Genomic DNA, 19,439 nt, shown 5'->3' on the forward strand with positions numbered 1-19,439 from the left:
AGCGGAAGAAGCCACCGGAAGCAGTAATTCATCTGACCCCCTTGATGGAGAAGCCGCTGGATGCCGCCGGAGAAGAGGAAGCCACCGGATGCCGTCGGAGAAGAGGAAGCTGCCAGCCGCCCTAACCTTTTGAGACTGAGACATCTTCACAATATCTCTGTGAGTACTGGTTTTTATACAGGGCCCTAGCAAAGGCATAGGATTCCCTTATAGCTGCTCTTTAGCATTTAGTTTTTAGTTAGATAGGTAGCGATTAACTTAGAAGTTCTAACTAAGTTACCCAGCTCCGGCCAGCGCGCGCTACGGGATCCCACTCACCCAGTCCCACCGCGGCGCAGCTCCCGCTTGTGTTCTAAGTTAGAACACAAGCGGGAGCTGCACCGCGGTTGACTGGGTGAGTGGGATCCCGTAGCGCGCGCTGGCCTGAACTGGGTAACTTAGTTACGCGTGGCTGAGGAGAAACCTCGGTCGCGTGGGTTGCAGCGCGCAGGGCAGCCCTTCTCTTCTCCGGCGGGCGCCGCTGTGGGACTGGATGAGAATGGTCCCGCAGCGTGCGCGCTGGCCGGCGCGCAAGTATCAGAGACAGCGCAGGATGCACTTCTCATCGGCGGCTATTCACTGGTTCTATCAACGCCGCTGTGGGACTGGATGTGACGGGTTTATGTACATTGGGGCTGATATTGCTTATATTAACAGGAGAATTAGTGGATGGGATTGGAAGTTTGGGCCTCCTTCATTCATTAAGGTCTCCCTGCTGAGCTATTATACTCCCTTTTATTGCTGGGGTGCCTAATCTGCTATAAATTTTATTTTATTTATTTAAAAATGTTTTCACAGAAAATGGAGAAAGGAACCAAAATCTTACATGGACATTTTCATTTTAAATCTCTACCAGATGGCACAGTTGATAAAACCAAAGTTATTTGTAAACACTGCAAAGCTGAATTTTCTTATCACCGGAGTACTTCGAGTCTGAAGTATCACTTAAATGCAATACACACCGTTGATGCCAGCAACTCACCCACTCAAACAATCAGTGGAGGGAATCTTCGGCAGACTACATTGGATACAGCGTATGGGAGAAGTATAGATAAACAAAAGCAAGATAAGCTAACAAATAACATATCGAAGTGGATAGCTACAAACTGCAGGCCAATTAGTATTGTCGAAGATATCGGTCTGAGGAACGTTCTTAGGATCGCAACGAATGACAGCACGTATGAGCCTCCCTCAAGACGCACCATCACAAGAAGAATACATGACTTGTATGAAAATGAGAGGACTACGAAAGCGATGGCGTTACAATGTGCACCACATGTTGCTCTCACTGGAGATTACTGGACATCGCTGGGTAACCATAATTACCTCGGAGTTACAGTGCATTATATTGATGAACACTGGGAGCTACATTCACATGCTCTGACTGTAATGAAAACAGAAGAGAGACATTTTGCTGAAACGTGCGCTGAACATTTTATTCATGTTGCACAGGAGTGGAACATTTCAGATAAAGTCGGCACACTTAGCACAGATAGTGCAAGAAATATGATTGCTGCTGCAAGACACCTGCCTTTTGAACATGTCCCCTGCACTGCGCACAGTCTCCAGCGTTCTGTCACAGTATCTCTGCAGAACAGTGCGTTTGACAATGTCCTGGCCAAATGCAGAAAAGTTGTAGGCCACTTTAAACACAGTCCAGCAAGTGCTACAGAATTACATAAACAACAAATTCAGCATAGACAAAATAAGGAGTCGCTTATACAAGATATTCCAACCAGATGGAATTCGACTCTGGACATGATTAAAAGTGTCTGTAGAAATGAACAGCCACTGAGGGATGTCCTCACCACACACAACACCAAGATTGCCATGCCAACTACAGCTGAAATACACAAACTGCAGAGGTTGGAAACGTTACTGGAGCTCTGCAGGTATATTTTACATACTTCATATATTTCATTTTTCCACTGTCCTGTCTGTAAAAAATATAGCATGAATGGGATGTAGTTAGGTAGGTTTAGGCACTTACTGGTGGTGGGTAGGAAGCAGGGAGGGTTAGGGTTAGTAGGGAGCAGGGAGGGTTAGGGGACTTTTGGGTATCTGGATTCCAGGATGCCGCTGTCGGTCTTCTGACCACCAGCATTCTCCCGTACCCAAAGAAATGGGTTTGATTTTTTTTTTGCTGTTGCAGGTATGTGACTGAACTTCTGGGAGGAGAAAAGTATATTTCATGCTCTGTGGTTCTGCCTGCTTTTTGCCATCTCTCTCGGGTCATGGAGAGTTCATATGATGACCCTGCCTACGTGGTCAATTTTAAGTCTACATTCAGAACAGACCTGGAGACACGCAAAGAAAATGCCAACATTGCATATCTGAAGATTGCTACCGCATTGGACCCTAGATTCAAGGACCTCAAGTGTATACCCAGAGCTGAGAGGGGTGAGGTGTGGGCCTTAAGAGGGGTACTCACGGAGCGATATTCTAAGCAATCTGACTAGATTGCTTAGAATATCAGCATGATCGCTCCGTGTGTAGCCCCCTCAGCGATAGCGATGCGCGGCCCCGCACATCGCTATCGCTGCTGCTAGATTGGCCTGCATGCGGGCCAATCTAGCGGGTCGCTCACTTCACCCGCTGGGTGAAATGAGCGGCCCCCCGTCTCCCCCCGCACGCTCAGCACAGATCGCGCTGTGCTGAGCGGCAGGAGAGATGTGTGCTGAGCGGTTCGCTCAGCACACATCTCTCCTGCATCAGCCCGTGGGTACTGGGCTTAAGTCACCAACTTACTAAAGGAACAGAGGTTTGATGCAGAGAACCTGTGGAAGCAACAACATCAGAGCCACCAAATAAAAAGTTAGCCCTATTGGCTGCTTCATCAGAGTCTGATTCTGAACAGGAGGAAGATTCAGTTGAGAACAGTGTGCGTCGATTCAGAGCTGAGCCCACCATCAGTACAGAGTCCTGTCCATTAGAGTGGTGGTCCAAACATGCAAGCTCACACAGCAGGCTGGCCTCCATTGCACAGAAGTACTTGGCCACACCTGCAACATCAGTACCCTGTGAAAGGTTGTTTTCTCTTGCTGGTCATATTGTACAGAAGAAGAGAGTTTCTTTATCATCTGAAAATGTAAATAACCTTGTGTGTCTTAGCAACTGGCTTGGTGCAGAGGAGTAAATAGGTTACACACCTAAAATATATCTGTCCAATCTGGTGGGAACAAAAATCTGGGAAAGAAAACAGATTTAGATTCTCAGAAAACATATTTTATTTTTAATTTTAATTTTTAAAGTTTTTTAAATGCTACTGTGTTAAGGGAAAACTGCAAACCAAATGTTTTTGCAGTGTTGTTTAATGTTATTGCACTGTTGTTCATATAGAAGTACTAAAAGTGCGCAATACACCACTTTTGAATTCATTATTGACTTTAGTCGGCTAACAATACGATTAATCGCTATTAATCGCATGAAATCCTGCGATTAATTGCGATTAAAAATTTTAATCGTTGCCCAGCACTAATATATATATATATATATTTCTCTTATGTCCTAGAGGATGCTGGGGTCCACATTAGTACCATGGGGTATAGACGGGTCCACCAGGAGCCATTGGCACTTTAAGAGTTTGAGAGTGTAGGCTGGCTCCTCCCTCTATGCCCCTCCTACCAGACTCAGTTTAGAAAATGTGCCCGGAAGAGCCGGTCACAGCTAGGGGAGCTCTACAGAGCTTTTCTAGTTAAAGTTATTTACAGAGTTTATTTTTTTACAGGAGGCTGTTGGCCTGCAACGAGGGACTAAGGGGGAGAGCAGTGTCCGCCCTGCGGGGTCTGAGCCACTGTCTTCGCTGACTCGACACTGAGCTCCAGAGAGGTCGGATCGTTCTCTGCCACAGGGAACCGCTCGCCCCAGCAGCATGCCGCCAACCCCTTACAGTGCTGAAGAATGGTGAGGGAGACACCGACCCTACTAGCAAGCGGGAGGGCGGTGTGAAGATGGCGGCAGCAGGAAAGGGAGCGCAGTATTAACTGCGCTACTATGAAGGTTCAGAGGCACATGGTGCGGCACTGTGAGGGGCGCCTTGGGCCAGCGCTTACCCCCACACTGGTCATCAAGTCTGTCGGGGTCCGCGGATCTCAGCCAGCAAGTTTTACCTCAGGCCAGTATAATTCTTGAAGAGCGGGAAGACAGCGCCATTAAGGGGGTGGAGCTTCTCCTCAGAACGGACCCAGCAGCGTTCCAGCGCCATTTTCCTGCCTGCACAGTGCTGGATGGAAGAACAGGTCCCTCCACAGCAACTCCAGCTATCAGTACACGGTACCAGTGGGTTGTAGAAGGGAGGGTAGGCTGTAAAACGACTGTGTCTCCTATTAAGGGACACAGTCTGTGCTGACAAGGGGTCTCCCTTTGCTGAAAGTGCTGTGTGTGGGTTGGCTCCGATCTCTGTGTCTTTCTTGCCTTTCTTGGGGGGGAAACTGTCTGCCCCCACGTGTGTGTGTGTGTGTGTGTGTGTGTGTGTGTGTGTGTGTGTGTGTGTGTGTGTGTGTGGTGTTTGGTGGTCTCCTTTAGCTATGTCCAGGGACACTGTGTCATATGCTGCAGAGGATTTATCCTCCCAGGATGATCCCATTCCATGTAATCAGGTTAGCACAGATACCATCAAAGGAACCAGAGTGGTTTCCAGAGTGGTTTTCCTCTATCAAATCTTGGATTTCTCAGATTTCTGACAGGGTTGCAAGTAATGAATCTGCAACCAGGGGTGTCAGAACGTTTTTTGGTTGGGGGGGGCAAGATAAAATCTCAGTTTGGCGCCCCTAGCTCCAGGCCACTTTAGACAGGTCTCTTGCACCTGTATGGAACTCTATGGAGCAGCTGGGAGTGGCCCCTTGTACACATTACACCTGGTAGAGACCCTTATACACATTATGCCAGGTAGAGCCCATTATACACATTATGCTAAGTGGAGCTCATTATACACATTACACCTGGTAGAGCACATTATACACATTATGCCTGGTAGAGCCCATTATACACATTACGCCTGGTAGAGCCCATTACACATGTTACACATTACGCCTGGTAGAGCCCATTACACATGTTACACATTACGCCTGGTAGAGCCCATTACACATGTTACACATTACACCTGGTAGAGCCCATTATACACATTACACCTCGTAGAGCCCATTACACATTACGCCTGGTAGAGCCCATTACGCATATTACACATTATGCTAGATAGAGCCCATATATACATTACGCCTGGTAGAGCCCATTATACACATCTGCTAGTTAAGTGCCTCCTCCTCATTGTTCATCTCCCTACTGCTTCCCCAATGCAATGCAAAGGTCATGAACTTGGGAATGAACTGTAAGCAGGTGATGGATCCAGTGTGCTTGACATCCAGTACGGACACTTTCATGCTGCTCTCTTCATTCCATACATGGATCTTGCCCGATCATAATGAACTGAGAATCCAGGGTGAAAGAAGCTTCTAGTGTGACCGTTTAACTGTTGTTATAACCCCCAAAGGTGTGTAGCACGGCCCTTTAAATGCATCAACCAGCCTCAGGAAGCCGTCATTGGTAGAGAGAAGAATTACTTTTCCATCGTTGCTAAATTTGAGTGACGTCCATTCGCAGGTGCGGTCATAGGGGGTCATTCCGAGTTGTTCACTCGCTAGCAGTTTTTAGCAGCCGTGCAAATGCTAAGCCGCCGCCCATTGGGAGTGTATCTTAGCTTAGCAGAAGTACGAACAAATGCATCGCAGAGCGGCAGGAAAAAAAATTGTGCAGTTTCAGAGTAGCTCCAGACCTACTCAGCGCTTGCGATCACTTCAGACCATTCAGTTCCAGATTTGACATCACAAACACTGCCTGTGTTCTCCCAGCCACGCCTGCGTTTTTCCGAACACTCCCTGAAAACGGTGAGTCGACACCCAGAAACGCCCCTTTCCTGTCAATCACTCTGCAGCGGCCATTGCGACTGAAAAGCTTCGCTCGACCTTGTGTGAAACTACATCGGCTGTTGTGAAAGTACTTTGCGCGTGCACATTGCGCCGCATGCACAGAAGTGCCATTTTTCCACTTAATCGCTGCGCTGCGAACATTTTTAGCTAGCGATCAACTCGGAATGACCCCCACAGTTCATCTTAAAGGTGGCAAACGGACCCTTATCAAAAGAGCGAAGATCATACAGATTCACCATCTTGGAATTAACTCCTGCAGCAAAAATAAGACCCTTTGGATCAAATGAGCACACTAGCTTCCCCTGTAAGTGCATCAGACCCTGACAGTTTGGAGACCGGAGGTCCCACAGGCGGATAGTTTTATCCAAGGACCTAGAAATAAATGCATCGTCCACCGGAGACATAGATAACGCAACGGCCCTTTTATTGTGGCCGGGAAATAACGGCTATATTTATTATCATGAAGAGAGCTGGTATCATCAATTTTGTTGGAGCTATAAACCACGGTATTTGCTGCATGTGTGTATCGGATGAGATCCACACAGTACTTCTTGCTGTACAGCGTCCTCTTGGGCATGCCCTCCTGGCAGTCGTACAGCACGATGGAGTCGTCGTCGCAGCTGGAAATGACTGTCTCCCCGCCAGGACTGAAGTCAAAGCAGTTGATCTTATCGGAGTTCTTGCGGAAAATCTTTGCAACCCGGAAGCTGTGCAGCATGTTGTCGGTCAGCTTCATGGCAGCCCCAGGGGGTAGGGTGATGCGCCCCGATGCAGAAGGGCCACAGAATATGGGGGTGCAGGCAGGGGCGGATTGGAATCTAAAACCAGCCCTAATAGGGGTGGGGTCTGTTGGGGGGTGGAGTCTGTCAAGTGGGTGGGATCACTGCTCAGAAGGCCTGAATACAGGCATGTATGTAAAGTGCGCACAGCAGGCGCTGCAAGATTTTAGGGGTGTGGCTTTGTGGGGAAGGGCGTGGCCACATAATCGTGCCAATTCACAATACACCACACAGTAGTGCTGCTTATACACATTGCACCAAGTAGAACCTCCTATACAGTCCACTGCGCCAGGTAGAGCATGTTATTCATATTGCGCCAGATAGAGCACGTTCTACACTTTGCACCAGGTAGAGCACGGTACACACTTTGCGCCAGGCAGAGCACGTTATACACATTGCACCAGGTAAAGCACATTATACTGTACACATTGCACCAGGAAGAGCACGTTATACACTTTGCGCCAAGCAGAGTCAATTATACAATTTGTGCCAGGCAGATCACATTATACACATTGCACCAGGTAAAGCATATTATACACATTGCACTAGGTAGAGCACGTTATACACGTTGTGCCAGGCAGAGCACATTATACACTTTGCGCCAGGCAAAGCACGTTATACACTTTGCGCCAGGCAGAGCACATTATTACACATTGCACCAGGTAAAGTACATTGGCCCTCATTCCGAGTCGTTCTCTCTGTAATTTTCTTCGCATCGCAGCGTTTTTCTGCTTAGTACGCATGCGCAATGTTCGCACTGCGACTGCGCCAAGTAATTTTGCTATGAAGATAGTTTTTTTACTCACGGCTTTTTCTTCGCTCCGGCGATCGTAATGTGATTGACAGGAAATGGGTGTTACTGGGCGGAAACACTGCGTTTTATGGGCGTGTGGATAAAAACGCTACCGTTTCCGGAAAAAACGCGGGAGTGGCTGGAGAAACGGGGGAGTGTCTGGGCGAACGCTGGGTGTGTTTGTGACGTCAAACCAGGAACGACAAGCAATGAACTGATCGCAGATGCCGAGTAAGTCTGAAGCTACTCTGAAACTGCTAAGTAGTTTGTAATCGCAATATTGCGAATACATCGTTCGCAATTTTAAGAAGCTAAGATTCACTCCCAGTAGGCGGAGGCTTAGCGTGTGTAACTCTGCTAAAATAGCCTTGCGAGCGAACAACTCGGAATGAGGGCCATTATACACATTGCGCCAGGCAGAGCACATTATTACAGATTAAAGGTAAAGCACATTATACTGTACACATTGCACATTATACACATTGCACCAGGGAGAGCACTTTGTACACATTGCCACAAGGTAAAGCACATTATATACATATTGCATCAGGCAGGGCACGTTATACACATTGCACCAGGTAAAGCATATTATACACATTGCACCAGGTAAAGCACGTTATACACATTGCACCAGGCAGAGCATATTATACACATTGCACCAGGCAGAGCACGTTATACACATTGCACCAGGCAGAGCATATTATACACATTGCACCAGGTTAAGCACGTTATACACATTGCACCAGGCAGAGCACGTTATACACATTGCACCAGGCAGAGCACGTTATACACATTAGTGATGTGCACCGGACATTTTTCGGGTTTTGTGTTTTGGTATTGGATTCGGTTCTGCGGCCGTGTTTTGGATTCGGACGCGTTTTGGCAAAACCTCCCTGAAAATTTTTTGTCGGATTCGGGTGTGTTTTGGATTCGGGTGTTTTTTTACAAAAAAACCCTCAAAAACAGCTTAAATCATAGAATTTGGGGGTCATTTTGATCCCATAGTATTATTAACCTCAATAACCATAATTTCCACTCATTTTTAGTCTATTCTGAACACCTCACACCTCACAATATTATTTTTAGTCCAAAAATTTGCACCGAGGTCGCTGGATGACTAAGCCAAGCAACCCAAGTGGCCGACACAAACACCTGGCCCATCTAGGAGTGGCACTGCAGTGTCAGACAGGATGGCACTTCAAAAAAATTGTCCCCAAACAGCACATGATGCAAAGAAAAAAAGAGGTGCACCAAGGTCGCTGGATGGCTAAGCTAAGCGACACAAGTGGCAGACACAAACACCTGGCCCATATAGGAGTGGCACTGCAGTGTCAGGCAGGATGGCACTTCAAAAAAATTGTCCCCAAACAGCACATGATGCAAAGAAAAAAAGAGGCGCAATGAGGTAGCTGTGTGACCAAGCTAAGCTACCCAAGTGGCCGACACAAACACCTGGCCCATCTAGGAGTGGCACTGCAGTGTCAGGCAGGATGGCACTTCAAAAAAATTGTCCCCAAGCAGCACATGATGCAAAGAAAAAAAGAGGCGCACCAAGGTCACTGTGTGCCTAAGCTAAGCGACACAAGTGGCCGACACAAACACCTGGCCCATCTAGGAGTGGCACTGCAGTGTCAGGCAGGATGGCACTTCAAAAAAATAGTCCCCACACAGCACATGATGCAAAGAAAAAAAGAGGCGCACCAAGGTCGCACCACAGGTATAGAATCTAGATGGATAGTATACTTGACGACACAGAGGTAGGTACAGCAGTGGCCTTCCGTACCGTACTGCTATATATACTGGTGGTCACTGTGTCAGCAAACTGCAAAACTAAAATGCACCACAGGTATAGAATCTAGATGGATAGTATACTTGACGACACAGAGGTAGGTACAGCAGTGGCCTTCCGTACCGTACTGCTATATATACTGGTGGTCACTGTGTCGGCAAACTGCAAAACTAAAATGCACCACAGGTATAGAATCTAGATGGATAGTATACTTGACGACACAAAGGTAGGTACAGCAGTGGCCTTCCGTACCGTACTGCTATATATACTGGTGGTCACTGTGTCAGCAAACTGCAAAACTAAAATGCACCACAGGTATAGAATGCAGATGGATAGTATACTTGACGACACAGAGGTAGGTACAGCAGTGGCCTTCCGTACCGTACTGCTATATATACTGGTGGTCACTGTGTCAGCAAACTGCAAAACTAAAATGCACCACAGGTATAGAATCTAGATGGATAGTATACTTGACGACACAGAGGTAGGTTCAGCAGTGGCCTTCCGTACCGTACTGCTATATATACTGGTGGTCACTGTGTCAGCAAACTGCAAAACTAAAATGCACCACAGGTATAGAATGTAGATGGATAGTATACTTGACGACACAGAGGTAGGTACAGCAGTGGCCTACTGTACCGTAATGCTATATATTATATACTGGTGGTCACTGGTCAGCAAAACTCTGCACTGTACTCCTCCTATATATATATTATACTGGTGTTCCCCAATCCCCACAATAAAGCAGCACACTGAGCACAGATATGGAGTGTTTTTCAGGCAGACAACGTATACTGGTGGTCACTGTCAGCAAAACTCTGCACTGTACTCCTGCTATATAATACAGCTGCTTACCAGTCCCCACAATTAAGCAGTGTGAGCACAGATATATGCAGCACACTGAGCACAGATAAGGAGCGTTTTTTTCAGGCAGAGAACGGATAAAACTGGTGGTCACTGATCAGCAAAACTCTGCACTGTACTCCTCCTATATTAATATAAAGCTGCTCCCCAGTCCCCATAATGATATAAGCAAGCACAAATATTTGCATCAACTCAACAATGAATAAACGGAGAGGACGCCAGCCACGTCCTCTCCCTAACATTTCCAATGCACGAGTGAAAATGGCGGCGAAGCGCGACTGCTTATATAGAATCCGAATCTCGCGAGAATCCGACAGCGGGATGATGACGTTCGGGCGCGCTCGGGTTAACCGAGCCATACGGGAGAATCCGAGTATGCCTCGGACCCATGTAAAAAGGGTGAAGTTCGGGCGGGTTCGGTTTCCGAGAAACCGAACCCGCTCATCACTAATACACATTGCACCAGGTAGAGCACATTATACATTTTGCACGTTAGTTATTATACATATTGCACCAGTTAATTGTACAGTACTTACTGACTGTCACACAACTGGTGTGTGACGCAGTCAGAATTTGCTGGTTGCTAGCTCCTGCTTTGCATGCTAGCTGCAGCAGCCACAAGTCCATTGTGCAGTGTGCTTGCTGTGACGGCCGGGGTCTGAGAGGAGGCTGAACACATGATGCGGCTGGAAGGGAGGCGGAGCCGTCAGTAGTGACCGACGGCTCAGAATACTATGCATTATGGGGAGGAGGGGTTGCTGCACATGCGCAGAAGCTCACACGGCGGCAATTTTCAAAGTGCTTCACTGAGCTTCTGTGCATGCGCGGAAGCTTTCAGTGAACGCTGCCGTGATCGCGGCTGGCGGGCAGCCAATGAGGGGATGACCAAATGGCCAAACAGAATCCGGTCCGGCGTCCCGGCATGCCAATCCGCCACTGGGAATAACTTTCCTGATACTGCAGCTCTCCCTGGCACCCAGCCCATACTGTAGAGTCAAGGTGCATACACACGGTGAGATTCGGGCTAACCCTGATTCTCACTGTGCGATACGGACTAGGGGGGTCACTCCGACCTGATCGCATGCTGCAGTTTTTCGCAGCGCAGCGATCAGGTAACTACTGCGCATGCACCGCAATGCGCAGGCACATCGTACGGGTACAAAGTGGATCATTGCTGAGCGATGGATTTAATGAAGAATCCGTTCGCACAGCCAATCGCAAGGAGATTGACAGGAAGAAGGCGTTTGTGGGTGTCAACTGACCGTTTTCTGGTAGTGGTTGGAAAAACGCAGGCGTGTCCAGGCGTTTGCAGGGCGGGTGTCTGACATCAATTCCGGGACCAGACAGGCTGAAGTGATCGCAAGGGCAGAGTAAGTTCATACCTACTCAGAAACTGCACAAAATGTTTTTGCAGAGCTCGGCTGCACAGGCGTTCGCACACTTGCAAAGCGAAAATACACTCCCCCGTGGGCGGCGACTATGTGTTTGCATGGCTGCTAAAAACAGCTAGCGAGCGAGCAACTCGGAATGACCCCCCAGGTTGGTATCGCAAGCACATAATGAATGTGCTTGCGATACTGACTATGGGGGTCATTCCGAGTTGATCGTAGCTGTGCTAAATTTAGCACAGCTACGATCTTTAACTCAGACATGCGGGGGGACGCCCAGCACAGGGCTAGTCCGCACCGCATGTCAGTGCCCCCCCCCCCCCCCCCGCAGAAGTGCAAAAGCATCGCACAGCGGTGATGCCTTTGCACTTCAAGAGTAGCTCCCGACCAGCGCATCGGCATCGCATCAGGATCGCAAGGTGACTTTCACCTTGCGATCTGACTATACAGTCAAATCGTAAGAAAAAATCTCACCGTGTGTACACACCTTAAGACACAGATGAGCAAGGAGTCACCGGCACTAACCTGTACGCATGCTTCTGTCCGAGGATAAGGTCGCACTTCCATTTCCTGCAGGCTGTTGGTTCCTTGTCCCCAATGGCTGTATGGCTCCAGGATGACCCCGTGCAATTAAATGGCTTGGACGGCTCTGGACGCCTGGCCACTCAGTCAGTGCCCTGGCTGCCCCTGGTCATTACGTTGACGGCAGCACTTTTCATTGCTGCTGTTCCGGCTTTAATTCCGCAGCTCCGGCAGCACGCTTCATTGCCATGGCTTCCTGCTTGCATGAGCTTCTGCGCATGTGCAAAAGCTCTGATCACGGCAGCAGCAGACGCGTATATATGAACCGGCCAAAGCGTGGGGGGAGCACGGCCGCTGGAGTTAGTAAGGGGGGGGGCGGCTGACCAGTGGACTGTCCCGGCATCCCGGCGCCCCAATGCACCGCTGGGTGCAGGTATACAGGGGATAGAGGGGTGCACCTGAGGTAATGGGAGGGGGGGCCGAGGATGGGGGGTTATTGGTTCACGGGGGGAGGTGATGGGGCACAGTGGGGGCAGGATATGGGGGCACAGGGAGAGAGGGGAGGTGTTGGGGCACAGGAAGAGGGAAAGTGTTTGGGCACAGAGAAAGGTGGAGGTATTGGGGCACAGAGAGAGGGGGGATGTTGGGGTATAGATATGGGGGCACAGGGAATGGCCTGAGCAGTAATAAGATTCCTCACACTGGCCCTCTCCTAGCTGTCAGGCACTGTGTGGTGACTGGTACGCACCCCTGGGGCCGGTGGCTGGGGGTGACTGAGCTCGGGTTCCCGGAGGTCGGCACACGGGTACAGCAGTGACCAGCCAGCGTCTCGAGTTGGTGCCTCCCGCCCGCGCTCAGACGCTGCAGGAACGAGGTGGGGGGCGGAGAACACGGGGAAGGCAGCTTCAGCGCTGCCCGCTGTGTACAAGCAGTGCCGGACTCACCGCTGCTAATACAGCGCGGGTAGCGCTGAAGCTGGTGGATGCGGGTCCAGGTGGACTGGATGGCACCTCTCTCATGTTTTGGGGGGAGCGAGCTGCCCCCTTGCCCCTCCCCCCCATTCCGACGCCTCTGTCTGCAACGCAGGTATTACAGAGCTATATGGCTGTGTGGCCTGTTTCTGGTACCTCAGGACACCCCGCTATATACCCCCACAAACGTGCGCTTGTGCATGTCACACAAGACAACACGGATACCGATTATGACACTACAGATGGTGATGGGGATGTGTTACGGGGGTCCGCATATCTGGCAAAGGGGGTGCAATTGTTGATGGTGGCTATCAGGGATGTGTGAAATGTTAATGATACCACACCTGAGCAGGTTGATGAGGCTTTTTTCACTGAAAATAAAAAAGCCTCGCTAACCTTCCCTGCGTCAAAGGAATTGAATGCTATATTTGAAAAAGCATGGGAAAACCCTGAGAAAAAATTCCAGGTCCCTAAAAGGGTCCAGATGGCACTCATCCTGAGCTCCTGTTCTGCTTCTTACTCAGCATGCGTCCAGCACCTCCTGTCTCCACACAGCTCCACCTCCTTATTCCCACAAGGTTCCTTTCTCCCCAGGATGCACTGCCCAATCAGCTTCACACAGTCAGCCAACATAAGACAAGGGTCCCCGCTTAACTCTTGCTATGCCAGCACCCTTCTCTTCTGCTGTGAAGTTATATGTTATTCTTAAAGGGGTAAACACACACACACACACACACACACACGCAACATTTTCTGGGGTACCACATTTGCACATTGTCCATCAAACTCATACTGTATGTCCTTCTCTGTTTTTAATTATAATATTTGTTATACAGACTGGCACGAAAGAGTTTTGTGCGCCTTATAACTAAATGATGATGTTGAATGCAGAAAAAAGCATTTAGGAAAACCCATATGTACAGTATACTACTCAGTACTTACAGGGCGGGATTCAAATCTTGCAGCTGCCCTTCCGCACCCCATCGTGCCCTCCCGCAGTATTCAAATGTTACTGCCGATGGGCGCGATATCAGCATTTCAGCTCACCACCCCATGGGGTGGTGAGCTAAAATGCACAAAAAGTGACCCGTTTGGATGCCCAAATGGAACTTTTCATGATCGCGCCCACGACTTTAGTCGGGTTTAGCTGCTTTACGCCGCTAAACCCGTCTCTTGTGGGCGCGATCAGCACGATAACAGGGGGCCATAGAATATAGCCTCACGATCTCTCGTCACTTTAGACGGGAGATCAGGGGCAATAAAAGATTTTAATCCCGCCCACTGTATCTACAGTATGTTTTTCTCAGACAAGTGTACTGAGATGCATTTCAAGAGCTTGAAAATAATTGTCAAATCCATAGAATGATTACCTGTGTGTATTATGCACTAAAGGCAGGGCCGATGCAAGGTCTTTCTGCACCCTAGGCAAAGCTTCAGCCTAGCACCCCCTAACCTGCAAACCCCCACCACCACCTCACGGAGATGTGATGCAGTTGGCCACTAGGTGGACTGTGGTGAATATCATCATTATACATATACAAAGAAAAGGGACAACACTCAGGACTTTTAAAGTGATAAAGTATATTGTAAACAACGTAATTTTTTTTACTTTGTTCATAATATACTTTATTTTAAAAGTCCTTGAGTGCCATCTATTATTTATACAGTATACTGTATAATACTGTATATGGGGTCTGGTGGGGATATTTAATTGGGGTTGAGTATGGGATGCCACCGGTCAGAATACCAACAGTGGCATCCTGACCACCATAATACCAGCATCTTGAATTAAATTAGTTAACCTTAGCATACAGAGACATCCTTCAGTTTTTTGCTCAATTAATTCAATGGTGCCCTCAAGTGGCTGGCACCCCTAGGCAGCTGCCTAAAGCTGTCTAATGGTAGAGCCGGCCCTGACTAAAGGATTTGCCGACTTCTTATTCAAAATGTTCCTCTGCAGCCATTGTTCGGCAAGTACTGTATGTAGCTAGTTTAGACACACTTTTGCAGATTTCCATTGTTAAAAGTCTAGCTGTGATAGTTCAATGGACTCCTCCCCTGTGGTCACTGAACCGAATACACGGCCAGGGACGCATTTGCAATTGACCTGCTTCATTGGTTTCAGCAGCGGGTCAAATGCGTCCCGAGACACCAGACAGCGGGCATACGGAATTCAGCTTTCCCCTTTTCACCTTTAGTGGACGACGCTCGTCCAAGGAATACAAGAGGAGACCCACGTCTAGTGGGAGCCTTGCGGCTAACTACAGCTGGCTGACCGCACACCTGCCTCCTTCCCGGTAATCTGCAGCGGGCGGTGCTCGCCCCGGGAAATTGTGGACACAGTTGACAGTGAGACATTGTGGCTCACACAATTATACAAGCCATCCACCCTCCAGCCACATTTCATACTGGGCACACGCTACATACACCAGAGGACGCTCGGGTTCATTGGCCCTATTGGAGATGTAACAACAGATATACTTATTGTCTATATTGGCTCTTTGAACATTGAGGTATTTCCACAGACGGCTACAATATACCTCTATGAGCCTCCAGTTACAAAAAGAAAATACTGCACATAAAAGTTACTGTGTCCAATTCAGCAGGAATAATTATTCCATAACAGCACCTGCTACAGTGTTGCATGTTCATTGAAAAACTGCTTGTAACACTGTTGAACTATAAGTAGCTACTTATTTCATTCCACAGTTTCAGCTAGCTATTGGATTACTATACATAATCTGTGTTAGTCTCTTATATTCATATTCTTTCAGTGAAAACATGGTTAGCACATAGTGCATGTTTTATGATCTGTCCTAAAGAAAGTATCTGTTTATAAAAATAATTTTTATCTTAATAATAAATATATATTTTTAATGTTCATTGACTCTTTGGTTGTATTCTAGGCACTATGATATTATAAATAACATGAGCACTTCTATTTTTTTCTTTTCGTGATAGTTCAATGGGCCGGATTCAGAGATGCACGTAGTGAGTATCACTACATTGTAGATGTATGCAAACCATCGAGTTTACTAACATCTCTAAATCAGTGCCAATGTCTCAATGCTTAAATTCACTTGTTTTCGATGACACCATCATGGACGCATGGCTCAAGCTCGAGAAGGAATGATGCATATACTGCAGTGCCGAGCTCTCAGACAAGTCAGAAAAGGTACATACATATAGACTGTTCAACCTAGGATGTAGCAGCTGTTGATAAATCAGATGCATTTGTTTATTTGAAAGAGGAGGATCAGGAGGATCAAGAAACACTAAATAAAAGGTTTGATGAGATATGTTTACTGGTGAAAAAATATAGTGGACACACATGCTTGTGAAAGTGCTGTGCAAAGCCCCTCTGAGATTATACAGTCATATGCTGCTGTGATTATGGTGCATTAGCAAGTGAGCTCATCAGGGACAGAATTGTGTGAGCTTATAATGATGAACTGTAACTCGTGCACACTTATTACACGAGAAGGAATGCTGGACACTGCCAAACATATATCCACCATGCTGCATGAACAGTCCATTAAAAGTGCAGTGGAGTTTAAAAGAGAGTCTGATGTTTGCGACCAATATCAACACGTGCAGAAACAAATATGTTCTACGAATTGTGGCTGCTGCCATTCCTATGAATGCCACAAATGTCCTTATTTGAATAAAGGCTGCAACGCTTGTGGCAAACAATACAATTTTGCCTGCTGGTAGAGGTACATGCGTAATGCTAATGACTGGCAGGCTTACATTGCACATTGAACAAGGAAGGTTAACATTCATGACACCTATGGGTAGATACGGCTTCCTCTGAATGCACTACAGCATTTGCACTGGCAATGAAGTATTCCAACACTGTAAAAAGCATCTCTTTGAGGGATACCCTTGAGAGATTATTGTGGATGACACCCTAGTTTGGGGGGTAATTCCAAGTTGATCGCAGCAGGATTTTTGTTAGCAATTGCGCAAAACCATGTGCACTGCAGGGGAGGCAGATATAACATGTGCAGAGAGAATTAGATTTGGGTGTGGTGAGTTCAATCTGCAATCTAAATTGCAGTGTAAAAATAAAGCAGCCAGTATTTACCCTGCACAGAAATAAAATAACCCACCCAAATCTAACTCTTTCTGCACATGTTATATCTGCCTCCCCTGCAGTGCACATGGTTTTGCCCAATTGCTATCAAAAATCCTGCTGCAATCAACTTGGAATTACCCCCTTGGTGCGGAGCTATGGAGGAAAATTACATGCATCACCACAAAGACTCCCAAAGTATCAGTGAAATCAACACCTTGAGAAGGGATCAGTATGAATGACCGATGGATGGGATGCCGGTGGTCTGCATACCGACACTGGCATCCATCAATCATAATCCCGACAGTCCCCCAGCAAGCCCCTGTGGGTGCCCAACCCTAACCCTCCCCGATGGTGCCTAACTCTAACCCACCTCTCCCCGCTGCCTAAACCTATCCCTTCCCGCTTGATGCCTAACCCTAACCCTACCTACTCGGTCCATAACCTTAACCTTCCTGGCCCAGCCCCCTAACCCTAACCCCCCTTCTCCTGTCCAAGCCTAACCTCCCCCTCACTGCGCACAGCAGGACAAAAGTGCGTTCCACTGTCAGGACGTTCAGGATGCCGGCTGTCGGTATTGTGACGCTGGCATCCCGTTCGGCATCGGTATGTAAACCCCGGGATATTGTAACCTCTTCAGTATAGCGACCGCTGGGATCCGGGCCGTCAGTAAGGTAATTGCTTCCCCATGAGAAGTGTTGTTGAAGAGTTCTACCCCTTTCACACCTAAACATCTGGATCTCTGTATGCTTTTAATGTGACCCAGGTCGATGACCTGGGTCACACCGTTCACACCGCAGGCTACCTGATTCAGACTCCAAGCCAACACATCACCCCCGCAGCAAGTACATGGGTTGTCGGCAGACCACGCATACACACAGCCAGATGGCCCGATATATCTGCAGATATATTGGCAAACAGCTGTGCTGCACAGCCGATGCTATATATCTGTGAACAACATCATTCACAGGCATATCTTGGGTAAACACCCGCCATCAAACTCACGATTTATCGTGCATTTGCTTGAATGCCCAATATATCAGCCAGTGTCTACTCATGTTAAGTTACAAAGTGGGGCCTCCATGGCTCAGAATTGTTTTTCCGGCACATCCCACAGATGCTCGATCAGATTGAGATCTGGGGAATTTGCAAGCCAAGTCACCTTGAACATTTTGTCATGTTCCTCAAACCATTTCTGATCAATTTTGCAGAGTTTCTGGGCATATTATCCTGCTGTAAGAGAACACTGCCATCAGGGAATACCATTGCCATTAAGGGGTGTACTTGGGGGGTAATTCCAAGTTGATCGCAGCAGGATTTTTTTTAGCAATTGGGCAAAACCATGTGCAATGCAGGGGGGCAGATATAACATGTGCAGAAAGAGTTAGATTTTGGTGGGTTATTTTGTTTCTGTGCAGGGTAAATACTGGCTGCTTTATTTTTACACTGCAAATTAGATTGCAGATTGAACACACCACACCCAAATTTAACTCTCTCTGCACATGTTATATCTGCCTCCCCTGCAGTGCACATGGTTTTGCCCAATTGCTAACAAAAATCCTGCTGCGATCAACTTGGAATTACCCCCTTGGTTTTCAACAATGTTTAGGCAGGTGGTACGTGTCAAAGTAACAGCACATGAATGCCAGAACTGAAGGCATTGCCCAGAGCATCACACTGTGTCAGTTTGCCTTCTTCCCATAATATATCATAGTACCATCTCTTCCCCAGGTAAATGACGCACACACACCCAGCCATGGGATTGGACCAGACGGGCTAGCCTTCACTCCTAACATGCATTTATGAGCCTTGGGTACCCATGACCCTGTCACCATGTCCCTTGTTGTCTTTTCTTGTACCACTTTTGATAATTACTAACTTGACCCAAAGATGCTCAGATCCTTACACTTGCCCATTTTTCCTGCTTCCAACACATCAACTTCAAGAACTGAGGGGTATATTTACTAAGGTCCCGATTTTGACCGAGATGATGTTTTTTCTTCAAAGTGTCATTTCGGGAATTTACTAAACTCAAATCACGGCAGTGATGAGAGCATTCGTATTTTTTTGGAAGTTCTTGTAAAAAAATACGAATGAATACATCTTCGGCCAAACGCGGCTGTTTAGGTATGAATCACGGTCATTTACTAACCATTCGTATTTGTAATGTGTACCGTGAAAATGCATTTGCGGTCGTGAAAAAATACAATTCGTAAAAAAGTCCTAAAAAAAAGTAGACCTGCTTTTGATAAGCATGTTTACATGTGTATTCAATTATCCATTTGTCACACCTGA

At 47.5% G+C, this 19,439-nt stretch overlaps 1 pseudogene; it reads right to left on the reverse strand.

Moving 5' to 3' along the window:
* Positions 1–5,282: 5,282 nt before the first annotated feature.
* On the reverse strand, positions 5,283–6,699 carry LOC134965265 (WD repeat-containing protein 82-like; annotated as a pseudogene).
* Between the last annotated feature and the right edge of the window lie 12,740 nt (positions 6,700–19,439).

The sequence above is a fragment of the Pseudophryne corroboree genome, chromosome 10 (genome assembly GCF_028390025.1).
Source record: "Pseudophryne corroboree isolate aPseCor3 chromosome 10, aPseCor3.hap2, whole genome shotgun sequence".
NCBI lineage: Eukaryota > Metazoa > Chordata > Amphibia > Anura > Myobatrachidae > Pseudophryne > Pseudophryne corroboree.